The sequence below is a fragment of the Cololabis saira genome, chromosome 20 (assembly GCF_033807715.1).
Source record: "Cololabis saira isolate AMF1-May2022 chromosome 20, fColSai1.1, whole genome shotgun sequence".
NCBI lineage: Eukaryota > Metazoa > Chordata > Actinopteri > Beloniformes > Belonidae > Cololabis > Cololabis saira.
The window spans coordinates 11,610,449-11,628,724 of NC_084606.1; the positions used below are offsets into that span (position 1 = coordinate 11,610,449).

An 18,276-nucleotide genomic window follows, 5' to 3' on the forward strand; every position below is an offset into this window, starting at 1 on the left:
TGTATTGAGGCTTTACTATATAAACAAAATGAAGCATACAGGTAATGCTACTGAGCCTCTTAGGTTATTTGAAGCAAAGACAGCATCCAGCCATGTTGGGATCCCACCACCACATAGTAACTCCAAGGAACACCTCAAAGCACAGGAGAAGCAAGCACGACGAGGATGGGATTTGAACCCATGCGTGCAGAGCACAATGGATTAGCAATCCATCGCCTTAACCACTCGGCCACCTCGTCAAGTGCTCATTAATCTAGTCCCTAATCAATTACTGCTAATTCAATTAGTGCCTACTCAACTCGTCATGTTTCAACTACTCCTTATCAAATATCATCTCACCCTTATTTAACTCGTCCTTGCTCATCTAAAACTCATTCAACAAGTCCATACTCAACTAGCCCTCATTCAACTCTTCTTTATTCAATTAGTCCTTACTCAACTAGTCCCAATTCAACGCTTACTTATTTAACTAGCCATAAGCCATTATTCAACTAGTCCTCATTAAACTAGTCATCGATGATGCAGTTCAACTAGACATCAATGTGTGCTGTCTACAACATTTTATATAGTGGTCTCTGTAGTCCAACAACTAACAGTCATATTTACATAGAACTATTAGTTCTCCTGTTAATGGTTCATTAATACTAATATATCTGCACTTGGTTTACCTTTGACAACATATCGGTGTCTCACGTCTCCCTCTTCTTCATCCTTTCTCTTCTGTCTCACTCTAGCCACCTGTTTTTCAGCAGGTAGGTCTTCTTTCTGAAAGGGGGGTTGTTCCTTGCCAGTGTTTATTTGACAGTTGTTTGGTGGCCATGCGATTGGTCCCTGGAAAGCACCTAGCTCGTATTGTATTGATGCTTTACTACATAAACAAAATGAAGCTTACAGGTAATGGTACTGAGCAACTTAGGTTATTTGAAGCAAAGACAGCATCCAGCCATGTTGGGATACCAACACTGCATAATAACTCCAAGGAATAACTCATAGCAAAGGAGAAGCAAGCACGACAAGGATGGGATTTGAACCCATGCGTGCAGAGCACAATGGATTAGCAATCCATCGCCTTAACCACTCGGCCACCTCGTCAAGTGCTCATTAATCTAGTCCCTAATCAATTACTGCTAATTCAATTAGTGCCTACTCAACTCGTCATCATTCAACTACTCCTTATCAAATAGCCCTCATTCATCTCACCCTTATTTAACTCGTCCTTGCTCATCTAAAACTCTTTCAACAAGTCCATACTCAACTAGCCCTCATTCAACTCTTCTTTATTCAATTAGTCCTTACTCAACTAGTCCCAATTCAACGCTTACTTATTTATCTAGCCATTATTCAACTAGTCCTCATTAAACTAGTCATTGATGATGTAGTTCAACTAGACATCAATGTGTGCAGTCTACACCAGTTTATATAGTGGTCTCTGTAGTCCAACAACTAACAGTCATATTTACATAGAACTATTAGTTATCCTTTTAATGGTTCATTAATACTGATATATCTGCACTTGTTTTACTTTTGGCAACATATCAGTGTCTCACGTTTCCCTCTTCTTCATCCTTTCTCTTCTGTCTCACTCTAACCACCTGTTTTTCAGCAGGTGGGTCTTCTCTCTGAAAGGGGGGTTGTTCCTTGCCAGTGTTTATTTGGCAGTTCTTTGGTGGCCATGCGATTGCTCCCTGGAAAGCACCTAGCTCGTATTGTATTGATGCTTTACTATATAAACAAAATGAAGCTTACAGGTAATACTATGGAGCAGCTTAGGTTATTTGAAGCAAAGACAGCATCCGGCCATGTTGAGAGACAGCATCCAGCCATGTTGGGATACAACTACTGCATAGTAACTTCAAGGAACACCTCAAAGCACAGGAGAAGCAAGCACGACGAGGATGGGATTTGAGCCCATGCGTGCAGAGCACAACGGATTAACAATCCATCGCCTTAACCACTCGGCCACCTCGTCAAGTGCTCGTTAACCTAGTCCCTAATCAATTACTGCTAATTCAATTAGTGCCTACTCTACTCGTCATCATTCAACTACTCCTTATCAAATAGCCCTCATTCATCTCACCCTTATTTAACTTATCCTTGCTCATCTAAAACTCATTCGACATGTCCATACTCAACTAGCCCTCATTTAACTCTTCTTTATTGAATTAGTCCTTACTCAACTGGTCCTTACTCAACTAGTCCCAATTCAACGCTTACTTTTTTAACTAGCCATTATTCAACTAGTCCTCATTAAACTAGTCATTGATGATGCAGTTCAACTAGACATCAATGTGTGCTGTCTAAACCATTTTATATAGTGGTCTCTGTAGTCCAACAACTAACAGTCATATTTACATGGAACTATTAGTTCTCCTGTTAATGGTTCATTAATACTAATATTTTCAGCAGGTAGGTCTTCTTTCGGAAAGGGGGGTTTTTCCTTGCCAGTGTTTATTTGACAGTTGTTTGGTGACCATGCGATTGGTCCCTGGAAAGCACCTAGCTCGTATTGTATTGATGCTTTACTATATAAACAAAATGAAGCTTACAGGTAATACCATGGAGCAGCTTAGGTTATTTGAAGCAAAGACAGCATCCGGCCATGTTGGGAGACAGCATCCGGCCATGTTGGGATACCACTACCGCATAGTGACTTCAAGGAACACCTCAAAGCACAGGAGCAGCAAGCACGACAAGGATGGGATTTGAACCCATGCGTGCAGAGCACAATGGATTAGCAATCCATCGCCTTAACCACTCGGCCACCTCGTCAAGTGCTCATTAATCTAGTCCCTAATCAATTACTGCTAATTCAATTAGTGCCTACTCAACTCGTCATGTTTCAACTACTCCTTATCAAATATCATCTCACCCTTATTTAACTCGTCCTTGCTCATCTAAAACTCATTCAACAAGTCCATACTCAACTAGCCCTCATTCAACTCTTCTTTATTCAATTAGTCCTTACTCAACTAGTCCCAATTCAACGCTTACTTATTTAACTAGCCATAAGCCATTATTCAACTAGTCCTCATTAAACTAGTCATCGATGATGCAGTTCAACTAGACATCAATGTGTGCTGTCTACAACATTTTATATAGTGGTCTCTGTAGTCCAACAACTAACAGTCATATTTACATAGAACTATTAGTTCTCCTGTTAATGGTTCATTAATACTAATATATCTGCACTTGGTTTACCTTTGACAACATATCGGTGTCTCACGTCTCCCTCTTCTTCATCCTTTCTCTTCTGTCTCACTCTAGCCACCTGTTTTTCAGCAGGTAGGTCTTCTTTCTGAAAGGGGGGTTGTTCCTTGCCAGTGTTTATTTGACAGTTGTTTGGTGGCCATGCGATTGGTCCCTGGAAAGCACCTAGCTCGTATTGTATTGATGCTTTACTACATAAACAAAATGAAGCTTACAGGTAATGGTACTGAGCAACTTAGGTTATTTGAAGCAAAGACAGCATCCAGCCATGTTGGGATACCAACACTGCATAATAACTCCAAGGAATAACTCATAGCAAAGGAGAAGCAAGCACGACAAGGATGGGATTTGAACCCATGCGTGCAGAGCACAATGGATTAGCAATCCATCGCCTTAACCACTCGGCCACCTCGTCAAGTGCTCATTAATCTAGTCCCTAATCAATTACTGCTAATTCAATTAGTGCCTACTCAACTCGTCATCATTCAACTACTCCTTATCAAATAGCCCTCATTCATCTCACCCTTATTTAACTCGTCCTTGCTCATCTAAAACTCTTTCAACAAGTCCATACTCAACTAGCCCTCATTCAACTCTTCTTTATTCAATTAGTCCTTACTCAACTAGTCCCAATTCAACGCTTACTTATTTATCTAGCCATTATTCAACTAGTCCTCATTAAACTAGTCATTGATGATGTAGTTCAACTAGACATCAATGTGTGCAGTCTACACCAGTTTATATAGTGGTCTCTGTAGTCCAACAACTAACAGTCATATTTACATAGAACTATTAGTTATCCTTTTAATGGTTCATTAATACTGATATATCTGCACTTGTTTTACTTTTGGCAACATATCAGTGTCTCACGTTTCCCTCTTCTTCATCCTTTCTCTTCTGTCTCACTCTAACCACCTGTTTTTCAGCAGGTGGATCTTCTCTCTGAAAGGGGGGTTGTTCCTTGCCAGTGTTTATTTGGCAGTTCTTTGGTGGCCATGCGATTGCTCCCTGGAAAGCACCTAGCTCGTATTGTATTGATGCTTTACTATATAAACAAAATGAAGCTTACAGGTAATACTATGGAGCAGCTTAGGTTATTTGAAGCAAAGACAGCATCCGGCCATGTTGAGAGACAGCATCCAGCCATGTTGGGATACAACTACTGCATAGTAACTTCAAGGAACACCTCAAAGCACAGGAGAAGCAAGCACGACGAGGATGGGATTTGAGCCCATGCGTGCAGAGCACAACGGATTAGCAATCCATCGCCTTAACCACTCGGCCACCTCGTCAAGTGCTCGTTAACCTAGTCCCTAATCAATTACTGCTAATTCAATTAGTGCCTACTCTACTCGTCATCATTCAACTACTCCTTATCAAATAGCCCTCATTCATCTCACCCTTATTTAACTTATCCTTGCTCATCTAAAACTCATTCGACATGTCCATACTCAACTAGCCCTCATTTAACTCTTCTTTATTGAATTAGTCCTTACTCAACTGGTCCTTACTCAACTAGTCCCAATTCAACGCTTACTTTTTTAACTAGCCATTATTCAACTAGTCCTCATTAAACTAGTCATTGATGATGCAGTTCAACTAGACATCAATGTGTGCTGTCTAAACCATTTTATATAGTGGTCTCTGTAGTCCAACAACTAACAGTCATATTTACATGGAACTATTAGTTCTCCTGTTAATGGTTCATTAATACTAATATTTTCAGCAGGTAGGTCTTCTTTCGGAAAGGGGGGTTTTTCCTTGCCAGTGTTTATTTGACAGTTGTTTGGTGACCATGCGATTGGTCCCTGGAAAGCACCTAGCTCGTATTGTATTGATGCTTTACTATATAAACAAAATGAAGCTTACAGGTAATACCATGGAGCAGCTTAGGTTATTTGAAGCAAAGACAGCATCCGGCCATGTTGGGAGACAGCATCCGGCCATGTTGGGATACCACTACCGCATAGTGACTTCAAGGAACACCTCAAAGCACAGGAGCAGCAAGCACGACAAGGATGGGATTTGAACCCATGCGTGCAGAGCACAATGGATTAGCAATCCATCGCCTTAACCACTCGGCCACCTCGTCAAGTGCTCGTTAAACTAGTCCCTAATCAATTACTGCTAATTCAATTAGTGCCTACTCAACTCGTCATCATTCAACTACTCCTTATCAAATAGCCCTCATTCATCTCACCCTTATTTAACTCGTCCTTGCTCATCTAAAACTCATTCAACAAGTCCATACTCAACTAGCCCTCATTCAACTCTTCTTTATTCAATTAGTCCTTACTCAACTGGTCCTTACTCAACTAGTCCCAATTCAACGCTTACTTTTTTAACTAGCCATTATTCAACTAGTCCTCATTAAACTAGTCATTGATGATGCAGTTCAACTAGACATCAATGTGTGCTGTCTAAACCATTTTATATAGTGGTCTCTGTAGTCCAACAACTAACAGTCATATTTACATGGAACTATTAGTTCTCCTGTTAATGGTTCATTAATACTAATATTTTCAGCAGGTAGGTCTTCTTTCGGAAAGGGGGGTTTTTCCTTGCCAGTGTTTATTTGACAGTTGTTTGGTGACCATGCGATTGGTCCCTGGAAAGCACCTAGCTCGTATTGTATTGATGCTTTACTATATAAACAAAATGAAGCTTACAGGTAATATTACGGAGCAGCTTAGGTTATTTGAAGCAAAGACAGCATCCGGCCATGTTGGGAGACAGCATCTGGCCATGTTGGGATACCACCACCGCATAGTGACTTCAAGGAACACCTCAAAGCACAGGAGCAGCAAGCACGACAAGGATGGGATTTGAACCCATGCGTGCAGAGCACAATGGATTAGCAATCCATCGCCTTAACCACTCGGCCACCTCGTCAAGTGCTCGTTAAACTAGTCCCTAATCAATTACTGCTAATTCAATTAGTGCCTACTCAACTCGTCATCATTCAACTACTCCTTATCAAATAGCCCTCATTCATCTCACCCTTATTTAACTCGTCCTTGCTCATCTAAAACTCATTCAACAAGTCCATACTCAACTAGCCCTCATTCAACTCTTCTTTATTCAATTAGTCCTTACTCAACTAGTCCCAATTCAACGCTTACTTATTAAACTAGCCATTTTTCAACTAGTCCTCATTAAACTAGTCATTGATGATGTAGTTCAACTAGACATCAATGTGTGCTGTCCACACCTGCTTATATAGTGGTCTCTGTAGTCCAACAACTAACAGTCATATTTACATAGAACTATGAGTTCTCCTGTTAATGGTTCAGTAATACTAATATATCTGCACTTGTTTTACCCTTGACAACATATCGGTGTCTCACGTCTCCCTCTTCTTCATCCTTTCTCTTCTGTCTCACTCTAGCCACCTGTTTTTCAGCAGTTAGGTCTTCTTTCGGAAAGGGGGGTTTTTCCTTGCCAGTGTTTATTTGACAGTTGTTTGGTGACCATGCGATTGGTCCCTGGAAAGCACCTAGCTCGTATTGTATTGATGCTTTACTATATAAACAAAATGAAGCTTACAGGTAATACTATGTAGCAGCTTAGGTTATTTGAAGCAAAGACAGCATCCGGCCATGTTGGGATACCACGACCGCATAGTAACTTCAAGGAACACCTCAAAGCACAGGAGAAGCAAGCACGACAAGGATGGGATTTGAACCCATGCGTGCAGAGCACAATGGATTAGCAATCCATCGCCTTAACCACTCGGCCACCTCGTCAAGTGCTCGTTAACCTAGTCCCTAATCAATTACTGCTAATTCAATTAGTGCCTACTCAACTCGTCATCATTCAACTACTCCTTATCAAATAGCCCTCATTCATCTCACCCTTATTTAACTCTGCCTTGCTCATCTAAAACTCTTTCAACAAGTCCATACTCAACTAGCCCTCATTCAACTCTTCTTTATTCAATTAGTCCTTACTCAACTAGTCCCAATTCAACGCTTACTTATTTAACTAGCCATTATTCAATTAGTCCTCATTAAACTAGTCATCGATGATGCAGTTCACCTAGACATAAATGTGTGCTGTCCACACCTGTTTATATAGTGGTCTCTGTAGTCCAACAACTAACAGTCATATTTACATAGAACTATTAGTTCTCCTGTTAATGGTTCATTAATACTAATATATCTGCACTTTTTTTACCTTTGAAAACATATCATTGTCTCACGTTTCCCTCTTCTTCATCCTTTCTCTTCTGTCTCACTCTAGCCACCTGTTTTTCAGCAGGTGGGTCTTATCTCTGAAAGGGGGGTTGTTCCTTGCCAGTGTTTATTGGACAGTTGTTTGGTGGCCATGCGATTGGTCCCTGGAAAGCACCTAGCTCGTATTGTATTGATGCTTTACTATATAAACAAAATTAAGCTTACAGGTAATGCTACGGAGCATCTTAGGTTATTTGAAGAGCACAATGGATTAGCAATCCATCGCCTTAACCACTCGGCCATCTCATCAAGTGCTCATTAACCTAGTCCCTAATCAATTACTGCTAATTCAATTAGTGCCTACTCAACTCATCATCATTCAACTACTCCTTATCAAATAGCCCTCATTCATCTCACCCTTATTTAACTCGTCCTTGCTCATCTAAAACTCTTTCAACAAGTCCATACTCAACTAGTCCTCATTTAACTCTTCTTTATTGAATTAGTCCTTACTCAACTAGTCCCAATTCAACGCTTACTTATTTAACTAGCCATTATTCAACTAGTCCTCATTAAACTAGTCATTGATGATGCAGTTCAACTAGACATCAATGTGTGCTGTCTACACCATTTTATATAGTGGTCTCTGTAGTCCAACAACTAACAGTCATATTTACATGGAACTATTAGTTATCCTGTTAATGGTTCATTAACACTAATATATCTGCACTTGTTTTACCTTTGACAACATATCATTGTCTCACATTTCTCTCTTCTTCATCCTTTCTCTTCTGTCTCACTCTAGCCACCTGTTTTTCAGCAGGTGGGTCTTCTCTCTGAAAGGGGGGTTGTTCCTTGCCAGTGTTTATTTGACAGTTATTTGGTGGCCATGCGATTGGTCCCTGGAAAGCACCTAGCTCGTATTGTATTGATGCTTTACTACATAAACAAAATGAAGCTTACAGGTAATGGTACCGAGCAACTTAGGTTATTTGAAGCAAAGACAGCATCCAGCCATGTTGGGATACCAACACTGCATAGTAACTCCAAGGAATACCTCATAGCAAAGGAGAAGCAAGCACGACGAGGATGGGATTTGAACCCATGCGTGCAGAGCACAATGGATTAGCAATCCATCACCTTAACCACTCGGCCACCTCATCAAGTGCTCATTAACCTAGTCCCTAATCAATTACTGCTAATTCAATTAGTGCCTACTCAACTCGTCATCATTCAACTACTCCTTATCAAATAGCCCTCATTCATCTCACCCTTATTTAACTCGTCCTTGCTCATCTAAAACTCTTTCAACAAGTCCATACTCAACTAGCCCTCATTCAACTCTTCTTTATTCAATTAGTCCTTACTCAACTAGTCCCAATTCAACGCTTACTTATTTAACTAGCCATTATTCAACTAGTCCTCATTAAACTAGTCATTGATGATGTAGTTCAACTAGACATCAATGTGTGCAGTCTACATCATTTTATATAGTGGTCTCTGTAGTCCAACAACTAACAGTCATATTTACATAGAACTATTAGTTCTCCTGTTAATGGTTCATTACAGTTTTTCTCAGTCGCTTTGGTAAATTTCTCAGATCAGAATTGAAATTCTCAAAACTACTTGTTCAATCTTCACATCATTGTGTCACTTGTGCACATCAAAAAAGCAGTTTCTCATTTCTTTGAACAAGTTGCAAATGCATTTGTCATCCATGCAAATGATAATGTACAATTTTCTGCTGTTTCCTACATTATCAGTTGTTTATGTCATGTTGATCAAAATGTATTATCTCTGTCTCTGTTGAATAGTCTCACCCCCCACAACATTTAGGCATTAGTTCATCGCATAAGTCTTTACATGCAAAATGGTTGAACAAGGTGTCATAATATGTCAGCATATTTCTATACATTTCTATTAGACTTTGTTTCTAAATCTGGCCTGAATTGGTAAATTGATCCCAGGTGAATCTTGACTTTCTGTAATGAAGGGAAATATGTCAAGCATTAGATCAACCAATGATCAACCAGTTTTCTGAAATAGCTCAAAGGTGCATCTCATGAACTATCAGCTGGCAAGTATACATATAGCCGGAGCACAACACAATGTTACAATGTCTGACAATGGAAGGACAAGGAATTGGACGGGGTCAACAGCCAGAGAAAAGAAGAAGAGGAAGAGGAGTTGGGAGGCAAAACAGAGGAAGAGGCAGAAGAGGCCGAGGACATATGCACGTTCCTGATGAGATAAGAGCTACACTTGTAGACCATGTTCTCAATCATGGGCTTACAATGGCCGAGGCTGGTCGAAGGGTGCAGCCAAATGTTGGGAGAACAACTGTGTCCTCAATCGTTCAGACTTTTCGTCGACAGAACAGGTATGTAATCTAACAATAGGCACTGTACTGTAATTCCTACAGTACTGCATGTACAGTTTCCCCTAAGGAGATTGTCCTATGTTACATTTCTACTTTTGTTTTTTTGTTTTTTGTCTTTTTGCTCTGCAGTGCTGTCTTTTTCTTTTCTGTATCGCAAATACATGATCTGTCAACAAATTGTGGTACAAACAATAAAAATGAATGAAAATGAATAAAAAACATGACTAAGCAATTTGACTGTCTTATCCGTACACAATGACACAAGCACTTGTGATTCTGATGCACTGACACGTTCATTGACACAGATATTTAATTTTGAGAGATGAACTAAGGATTTTGAGCAAGAGACTGGCTTTTGCAGGTAATCCATTGTGTTTTGCTATTTGTACGAACTGTTTTGAGAAATGCACTTACTGTTTTGCAAATGTCGAGGATGATCTGAGAAATGTACCAAAGCGACTGAGAAAAACTGTAATACAAGACTTTGCGGCACCTCCTTGTGAAGTTCGCTATAATTTAGGGCTGGACTTGAGAAGAGCTGTTTTAGAGACTCTAATGTCTCCTTGGAGCCAGATGGAGGCCTGAAGCACCAACAACAGTTATACAAAGACTCCCAGCAAAATCCACCTTCATGGCCAGAAATTCCACGTGTGTGCAGAACCATTTAGACAAAATGATCTATGTAAATCTTGATTTAACAGAAATGGCAACAGTGCCACCTCTCTTTGGCCTGTTGATACGACAAACATGGTTAGGTTAACATCATAATTTGGTCAGCCAAGTTTCAGAAATCCTCACCGTGTCCAACCTGGATAACAAACTAGAACATGAAGATGAACAGTTGTAAGGGCAGACGAGGATTTAAAACCTGATTGTGTGAGTAAACTGCAGCTCAGGGCTAGGGTTTGGTTGCACTTTACCAGATAAGAGTAATAAAACAATCAACAATCTTTGCCTCGGGAAACATCTCTAGAACATTCAGGACATCAGCCCTCGAGGACCAGAGTTGGACAACCCTGATGTTCCATCTTCCTCTGGACAAATCATTTGTAAACTTAATTTTGAACACAGATTTATTAATTTACACATATTTATACGCTAATTATGAATTAGAAATGTCCTTTTAGAGCAGAAATCTTAAATATCTGACTCATTCTGAGTGTTTAAGGCTGTTTCTGAGTGCATCAAATATTATTATTGTAGTTTCTAAATACGGAAAGTTGATCAATGAAGACATTTAATATCTTTAGTTTTAGTTTCTCTTGTTTTGTTTAAAAAATTATAGATTTTTGTTGTTTTGGGGTTTTACAACTGCTCATTGATGAATTCAAATGTTTCTGGTGTGTTTCTTTACAGAGGATGTGAGTGAAGGAGGTCGTCTTCGTCGCTTTTACCAACGCTGACATCAGCAGGGCACATGAGCTTGTATACAGGAAGTTATGGCGCGGAAGGTGTAACGCTGACGTTCAGACGGACCTTCATTCATCCTCCAGGAAACATGAAGACTCCATCTGTCTGCCTGCTCCTCGGTGAGTCAACCACACATCCATGACACTCCATCCATCCATCCATATGATGCTAATCTGCTTCTTCTTGATGGTTCTTGGCTGTGAAGTATTTAAACAAGCGGAGATGTTTTGAATTCCTACAAGACTCCAGAAACAGTCCCGAAGCAGGACATTGGTAGTTCAACACCATAGATAGATAGATAGATAGATAGATAGATAGATAGATACAATCTAAAACCATACCCTCAACAACACAGGATAAGACAAAGTGACGACAATGCTTTGGCTAAAAGAACAAAGAACAAGAAGTACGGCCCCAAGATAAGAATCAAGATAAGTTAAAACATTAGTAGATAAAAACACTAAAATATTAAAACCAAGCCAAAGGATAAAAAAATTTGCCTTTTCATAAAAACAAGATAAAGGAAAAAATACAAAACATAAATACAAAATTATGTTGCAGTTCCCTCACTTATTAATAGCACTGATGGCTGCTGGTACAAAGCTGTTTTTGTAGCGTTTGGTTTTACAAGCATGAACCTCCGACCTGATGGGAGCAGCTGAAACTCACCTTTAGAGGGTGGGAGTTGTCTTTTAAAATAGAGCCAGCTATCCTCTGTAACTGTTTAGAATACAGGGATTCTGGCTGAAGCTGAGACTCTCCAATCAGCTTGCTCGACCATTTCACGATTTGTTTTTGTTTTTAAGGGACACGTTTCCAAACCATGAAGCAAGACAGAAAGATAAAACTGATTCTATAAAAGCACGATAAAACAAGATCAGCATAGTCCTGGCAATGTTAAAAGTAGAACGTTTTCTCAGAAGAACATGAAAATGTTGAGAAAAAATCTTCTGACCTGCTTTCGCTGTCAAAGACGCTCTCAGAGAGGAAACCACAGCTGGTTGCAGATACCACACAATGCTCTAATTTTACGTTGCTTTCTTTAAATATTCCATTTACCATCAGAATTCAAACACTGATATTTACTTTGTGTGATGCAGTTTGAGGAGAAGACATGAATTCTGGTCTGGTTCTAGTGGGCTCTCCATCACATGTGTGTTTTGTGACTTCTGTTGCCTCAGACAGCAGCAGAGGAAACAGAAAAACCTGCCACATAACTGAAAACCACATTTCTAAAGTCGACCCCAGTCTCACAGGAAAAACTGAGCCTGTTAAGTTTTGGACAGCAGTTACGTGTCTCAGTGTAGTCATGTTCTTCAATAACCTCTATCCTCCCAGTGATCTGCTGACCCCTTGCTAATGTTACAAAACCCGACCAAGACTTCATCTTATGAAGAGGTGATCGCCTCGATTTACAAGGTGATCAAAACTACAGATAATCACATTTTTAATTATTTCAGACTACATACATAAAATGAAGCTTCACCTGGCCCTCATTAATCTTTGATTTAACTGAAACCTGAATTAATTACTATTTTTGTAATTGGTTAAGGATTGCTGTGAGGGAGCTGTGAAAATGAGCCAGTCCAATTGCAACTACACAGTGTACTGAGGGTAAATGAAGTTGTTTGTTGGGGAAGGATAAAGTCTGAAAAACTATCGTTCTTGTGTACTTTTACGGAATTATGGTGCTATGACGACAGTCTGACACACCAATTATGAAACACCATCAAACTGCAACACTTGCGAGTGGTCACTAACTCATACTTTGTATATGTCCATCTGTAACATACATGTCCATCTGTAACATACTTCTAAATAGATTTGTTGTCCTGTTGCAGGTGTTTTGAAGTTGCTGATGTCTACATCGACTGTTTCTTCAGGTGAGATGATAAAAGTGGAAACATTTACCTCCTCCTACATACCAATACAGTTCCACAACCCACATCTGTCTGTCCTACAGCCTCTCTGAAGGTCAGTCCAGACCTCCAACAGTTCTTTCTAGGTGCATCGGTCTCTTTGACCTGTGAGGGTCAGCTGGTCTCTGACGGCTGGACGGTGAAGAGGACCAGAGGAGGTCTGACTGAATCATGTGGGGACAGATTTGGGAGTTTAACCGTCTCAACCTGTTTTTTTAACGATTACCAGCCAAACTCTGGTGTTTACTGGTGTGAAAGTGGATCTGGAGAGAAGAGTGACAGAGTCAGCATCACTGTGACAGGTAATCCACCCAAAAGGAGAAAATCGGTCATGTGACCTACTACCGTCATTTACTACTACTGTCATTTAGCAGACGCTTTTATCAAAAGGGACTTACATCTGAGAGAACAAGCAAGAAATCACGTAGGAGGATCCAGCATGGAGAAGTGCTGGTCAGACTGCTTAGAATCCAGTTGGACACAGGTGCTGCCAAGCTGGTGCTAGAGGTTTTATTTGTTTAAGTGTTCCCTTGCCGCCCAACACAACAGTCCCTTTAGACAAGAAAGCTACGTCTAAGCTACCATCTTGTCATAAGTGCATGCAGCCTTCTCAGTGCTGAGTCCTGCAAAGAGCTGGATCTTCTTACTAATTCTGATGAGCAGAGAAGTTTACTAGATGCAGAAGTGCTCCTTAAAGAGCTGAATCTTTAGCTTGCTCTTAAAAGTAGGTACAGACCTTGTAGATTGGACAAAGTTTGGTAGGCCGTTCCACCATCAATGGAACAATGGAGGAGAAGAGTCTCTAGTTACTGATTTCACGCCACATTGTGGTGGAAGTACCAGGCGTCTTTCATTGGCTGAGTGGAGCTGTGGAGAGGGAGTGTAGCTCTAGATGAAGGAGTGAAGGTAGAGAGAATGTAGCTCTAGATGAAGGAGTGAAGGTAGAGGGAGTGTAGCTCTGGATGAAGCAGTGAAAGTAGAGGGAGCCATTTGGGTTATTGTTTGGTAGACAGAAGCAGAGTTTTGAACTTGATGCTGCAACTGGAAGGCAGTGCAGAGAGATTAGCAGCAGAGTGACATGAGCTCAAGAGGAGAGTCCAGTTGCACACCTGTGTCCAACTGGACTCTCAGCAGTCTGACCAGCACTGATCCAGCTGGACTCTCCTATGTGATTTCTTGCATGTGTTGTTTTCTCAGATGTAAGTTGCTTTGGATAAAAGCATCTACTAAATGACAGTAGTAGTAGTAGTAGTAGTAGTAGTAGTAGTAGTAGTAGTAGTAGTAGTAGTATGTTCTTTCCAACTAGGTGAATAACTGGTCTGAAACTGAGTGTCTAAGTTACCAAAAATAAGGCTTGAAAGATGATTCAGATTTCGGTAGATTTAATTAAACAATTGCATGCAAAAGGGTCAGAACATACATAAGGCGTCTCGATGCAGAAATGACAATGAAACAAAAGAGCATAAGGACTTTAAGGCATAAAGGATGATTCATTCTTGAGATTCGAGTAAACAAAAACATTTTTAATGTCAGTGTTATTCTTTTTGGGGCAGAGTACCAATTTACCCCTGAATAGGCCTGGCAGGGAGGATGAGGATTGTGGTCCCTCTAGAGTTGGAGTACACCCTCCTGTTCCCTTTCTTGAAGAAGGGGACCACAACCCAGTCTGCCTACAGAGGCACTGTCCTTGATCTCCACGCGGTTTTGCACAGGTGTATAAACCAAGACAACCCTACACCATCCAGAGCCATAAGGAACTCAGGGTGGAAATCATCCACCCCTGGTGCCTTGTGTTGTGCGTCTCGGGTAGCTTGGCTATCCAGTTATCAAGGCTAATGATAATTCTATTAAAGAATTATTAATAATTAATAAAGTGGACTATTTATCAAATTGAATGACCAATATGATAATAATTCTCGTCGGGGCACCACTCCGATGGCCTTAAATCCGGAGAAATTCGATAACTAAAACAGCAGAAAATCAGTCTCATATGATTTTTGAATTATCCTGCAGAACAGCAAATCTTACAGAATAACAGTGAAGGCGTGATGTCCGAACTGCTTAAACAAATCAATTTGTGACCAAATCTTGCATGAAATAACAACCAGTCATAAAGAAATCAATCAGAATTTATTTGCATACGGGTATCAAAAGGGATGTAAATAAATACCCGAATAAATCTGATGGCACACGACATTATTATAAAACCATTAACTAACAAGAAAAACAACAATCAATAAAATGAAACATAAACGTTAAATGCATGGAATGAAAAAGAAAAGAAATCAAGCAATAATAACGAAGATACAGAACATCTACAGTTCAAACGGGGCTCCTGTGGTCTTTTAAAGATGGACGCGCCCTCTTGGCCACGTGCAATTAGAACGGATGGTGATCCCGGTGTTAAACCGTGATCAACTGCAGAAAACAGCGCTTTAAAACATGAATGACTAGCAGAAAGTAGTGACTACAAATTAATGAAAACAGTCCTTATAATGATGGCAATGATGATGTAATCTCCGCTCTGAACACAGATTTAGCTCTGTAACACTCTTAAGTTACTGATAACCCAGGTCTCACAATCTCACACACAGTTCTGAACACTCTTAAATCCTACTGATCACTGCCACGCGGGCTCACGTCTCCTCTGGGATCCGGAATCGGGTGCCTACGGGTTTGTCGACTGGGTTCGCGGTCCTGCTGGGGTTTCGCAGTCAGGCTATCGCGTCCCGTCCCTTCCCCTGAACCGGATTAGACAGCGGCGGGGCCGCCTCGTGCCGGGCCGTGGTTCCGGACCAAAACGGAGGCTCACACGCATTCCTAGGCGCGGCGGGGGGACCGGTCTCTCCGCCGTGCTTCCCTCTCTGCGCCGGTCGCCGACGCGCGGCCGTCCGGGCCCCGGGAGAGCTCACGCCGGGCGAGACGCCGGCCGTCCGTCCCCGATCCCTGCGCCGGTTGGCAGACAGGGGCTCGGAGCGGGGAGGGGGGGGTTCAGTCTGAGTCGCAGCTGTGTCCCGATCTGGTTGCCGGGAGCGCGTGGGCGTCGGAAGCTTGGATCTGTGAACTTAAAGAGGAACAGAGTTTAGTGAGAAATCGGAGCCTCCCGGGGGACCGCGGCTTCAACGGCCGGACCCCGCAGGGCCCGGTCCGGTGCGGGCCTCCTGCCTCCCCCCAGCCCGGGGGGAGAGAGAGGTGGGATCTTTGGCCCAGAGCCAAGAAGGTCCAGCTGTTCCAGGACGAGATGTAGTTGAGAAGAGAGAAGAGAAGGAGCAGCGGCAGGGGTTTTGATCCTACGCGCGCTGCGGTGACGTCATCGGTGCCTCATTGCGATTGGATGCGCGCCGCTTGTAGGCGCCACCCCCCCCCCCCGCAAGGCATGCTGGGGGTTGTAGTTCAGGCAACGGCGCCATTTTATGAGGCACATTAAAGCGGAAAAGGGGGGGGTTCAAAGAAGCAGTACCATTTTGAGGTCTGGTTTTGGGCTCCGCTGCATCCGGCTCCCCCCCAGGGGGTGTCGTAAATCCCCAGGGAGTCTGTTTCCCTGGCAGAAACTTTCCTCGCTTGCTTTGATCTGTTTTGACCCCCCTCCTAGGTGTCGTAAACCCTCTGGGGTCTGTTCTCTGGTCTGGAGTCATAAAACTCTGGCCCCAGGACCAAACCAAAGTCTTGCTTTCACTTGGAATTCATAATCCTGAAATATACATTTATAAAAGTCCACATGATCACTGGGTGCGGCCCAACACTTGCTACCCGGGAGTTTTTTTTAAACACGGACCTCATAAGAAAGACATGTCAGTGGGATTGAGGAGCTTGACAGCATTCCTAACCACTGGTGTCCAACAGTCCATTCGGCATTATCACCCTGACAGTCACCAACAACCTCACGGCTACAGCTCCGGTCAGCTGCCTTGACAATGGAGGCGGGGAACATGGTCCACTCATTCTCAATGCAACTTGCCTCCCCCAGAACATGGTTGAAACTCTGCTGGAGATGGAAGGTGAAGCTCTCTCTGACAGGAATCTCTGCTAGATGTTCCCAGCATACCCTCACAATACTCCCACAATACAGGCCTACCAGGTCTGACTGGTATCCTCCCCCACTATTGGAGCCAACTCAATGGCTCCAGTGGATCAGTTGGATCACCATTTTCCCTCAATGATAGGTCTGCTCTTTTCTTCACCCGAGTGTCCAAGACATGTGGCCGCAAGTCTGATGACACAAACAACAAAGTCAATCAACAATCTGCGGCCTAAGGTGTCCTGGGGAGGGGTGGGTCCACCCAATCACACTCTTCCAGGTTTTATTGTCATTCCCTGGGTAGGCATTGAAGTCCCCCAGTAGAACGATGGAGTCCCTAATAGGGGCACTCTCCACCACCCCACCTGAGAACGTCCAGGAAAAGTGGGTATTCTGAACTTCTATATTTGGCCCATAAGCACAAACAACAGTCAGGATCTGTCCCCCCACCCGAAGGTGGAGTGAGGCTATGATTTCGTTCAGGCTCCAGGCCGAGGGGCAATAAGTATGGCACCTCTCACATTGGGCAACTCCAGATTGGACCAGAGTCCCTTCCCCTCTCAAGGAGACTGGTTCTGGCGCCAGAGCCATGTGTTGTGGTAAGTCTGAGTACATATCTAGCTGAAACTTCTCAACCTTATGCACCAGCTCAAGCTCCTTTCGCACCAGAGGTGACATTCCACACCCCTAGAGCCAGCTTATGTGGCTAACAATCAGATCTTCAGGGTCCCCACCAACGACCACCACCCAGTCGCTCCAAAATCAAATAAATAGTCCCACACTTTTCAATTCGTTCAAGGTTATTTGTTTGTGTTTAGGCTATATTTGCATGAGGTAGAATATTTTTTTGGCAACCAGAAAAACAATGTTTGACCCGTCCTTGATTTGGGAATATATATAAAAAATAATTTGCTGCACCCGGCGGATAATTGTGACCGGCTATTATTTTAGGATTTACAGTATGCTGTTGAGCAGATTTCATGTTCTGGTGTATTGATATTAAAGGAGCATGATTCTCCTTTTAAGAAATCAGACTCTCTAGCGCCACCCTTCGCCACGACGGTCGTCGGGGGTACTGCAGCCAACAGCGAAGCCGGCACGGGAGAACGCGCATGCAGCGTCATGTGACGTCACATCCCCAGGACAGCGCGGGAAATTCGGCCTCCG

General features: G+C 42.3%; 10 non-coding genes across 10 annotated transcripts; all 10 read right to left on the minus strand.

Moving 5' to 3' along the window:
• Positions 1–157: 157 nt before the first annotated feature.
• On the minus strand, positions 158–239 carry trnas-gcu (transfer RNA serine (anticodon GCU)). The gene has a single exon. It is a non-coding gene; the product is annotated as a tRNA-Ser (tRNA).
• Positions 240–1,010: 771 nt separating this feature from the next.
• On the minus strand, positions 1,011–1,092 carry trnas-gcu (transfer RNA serine (anticodon GCU)). The gene has a single exon. It is a non-coding gene; the product is annotated as a tRNA-Ser (tRNA).
• A 795-nt stretch (positions 1,093–1,887) lies between these two features.
• On the minus strand, positions 1,888–1,969 carry trnan-guu (transfer RNA asparagine (anticodon GUU)). Its single transcript has one exon. It is a non-coding gene; the product is annotated as a tRNA-Asn (tRNA).
• Positions 1,970–2,687: 718 nt separating this feature from the next.
• On the minus strand, positions 2,688–2,769 carry trnas-gcu (transfer RNA serine (anticodon GCU)). Its single transcript has one exon. It is a non-coding gene; the product is annotated as a tRNA-Ser (tRNA).
• A 771-nt stretch (positions 2,770–3,540) lies between these two features.
• Positions 3,541–3,622, minus strand: trnas-gcu (transfer RNA serine (anticodon GCU)). The gene has a single exon. It is a non-coding gene; the product is annotated as a tRNA-Ser (tRNA).
• Positions 3,623–4,417: 795 nt separating this feature from the next.
• Positions 4,418–4,499, minus strand: trnas-gcu (transfer RNA serine (anticodon GCU)). The gene has a single exon. It is a non-coding gene; the product is annotated as a tRNA-Ser (tRNA).
• A 718-nt stretch (positions 4,500–5,217) lies between these two features.
• trnas-gcu (transfer RNA serine (anticodon GCU)) lies at positions 5,218–5,299 on the minus strand. The gene has a single exon. It is a non-coding gene; the product is annotated as a tRNA-Ser (tRNA).
• A 718-nt stretch (positions 5,300–6,017) lies between these two features.
• trnas-gcu (transfer RNA serine (anticodon GCU)) lies at positions 6,018–6,099 on the minus strand. Its single transcript has one exon. It is a non-coding gene; the product is annotated as a tRNA-Ser (tRNA).
• A 772-nt stretch (positions 6,100–6,871) lies between these two features.
• Positions 6,872–6,953, minus strand: trnas-gcu (transfer RNA serine (anticodon GCU)). Its single transcript has one exon. It is a non-coding gene; the product is annotated as a tRNA-Ser (tRNA).
• Positions 6,954–8,463: 1,510 nt separating this feature from the next.
• Positions 8,464–8,545, minus strand: trnas-gcu (transfer RNA serine (anticodon GCU)). Its single transcript has one exon. It is a non-coding gene; the product is annotated as a tRNA-Ser (tRNA).
• Between the last annotated feature and the right edge of the window lie 9,731 nt (positions 8,546–18,276).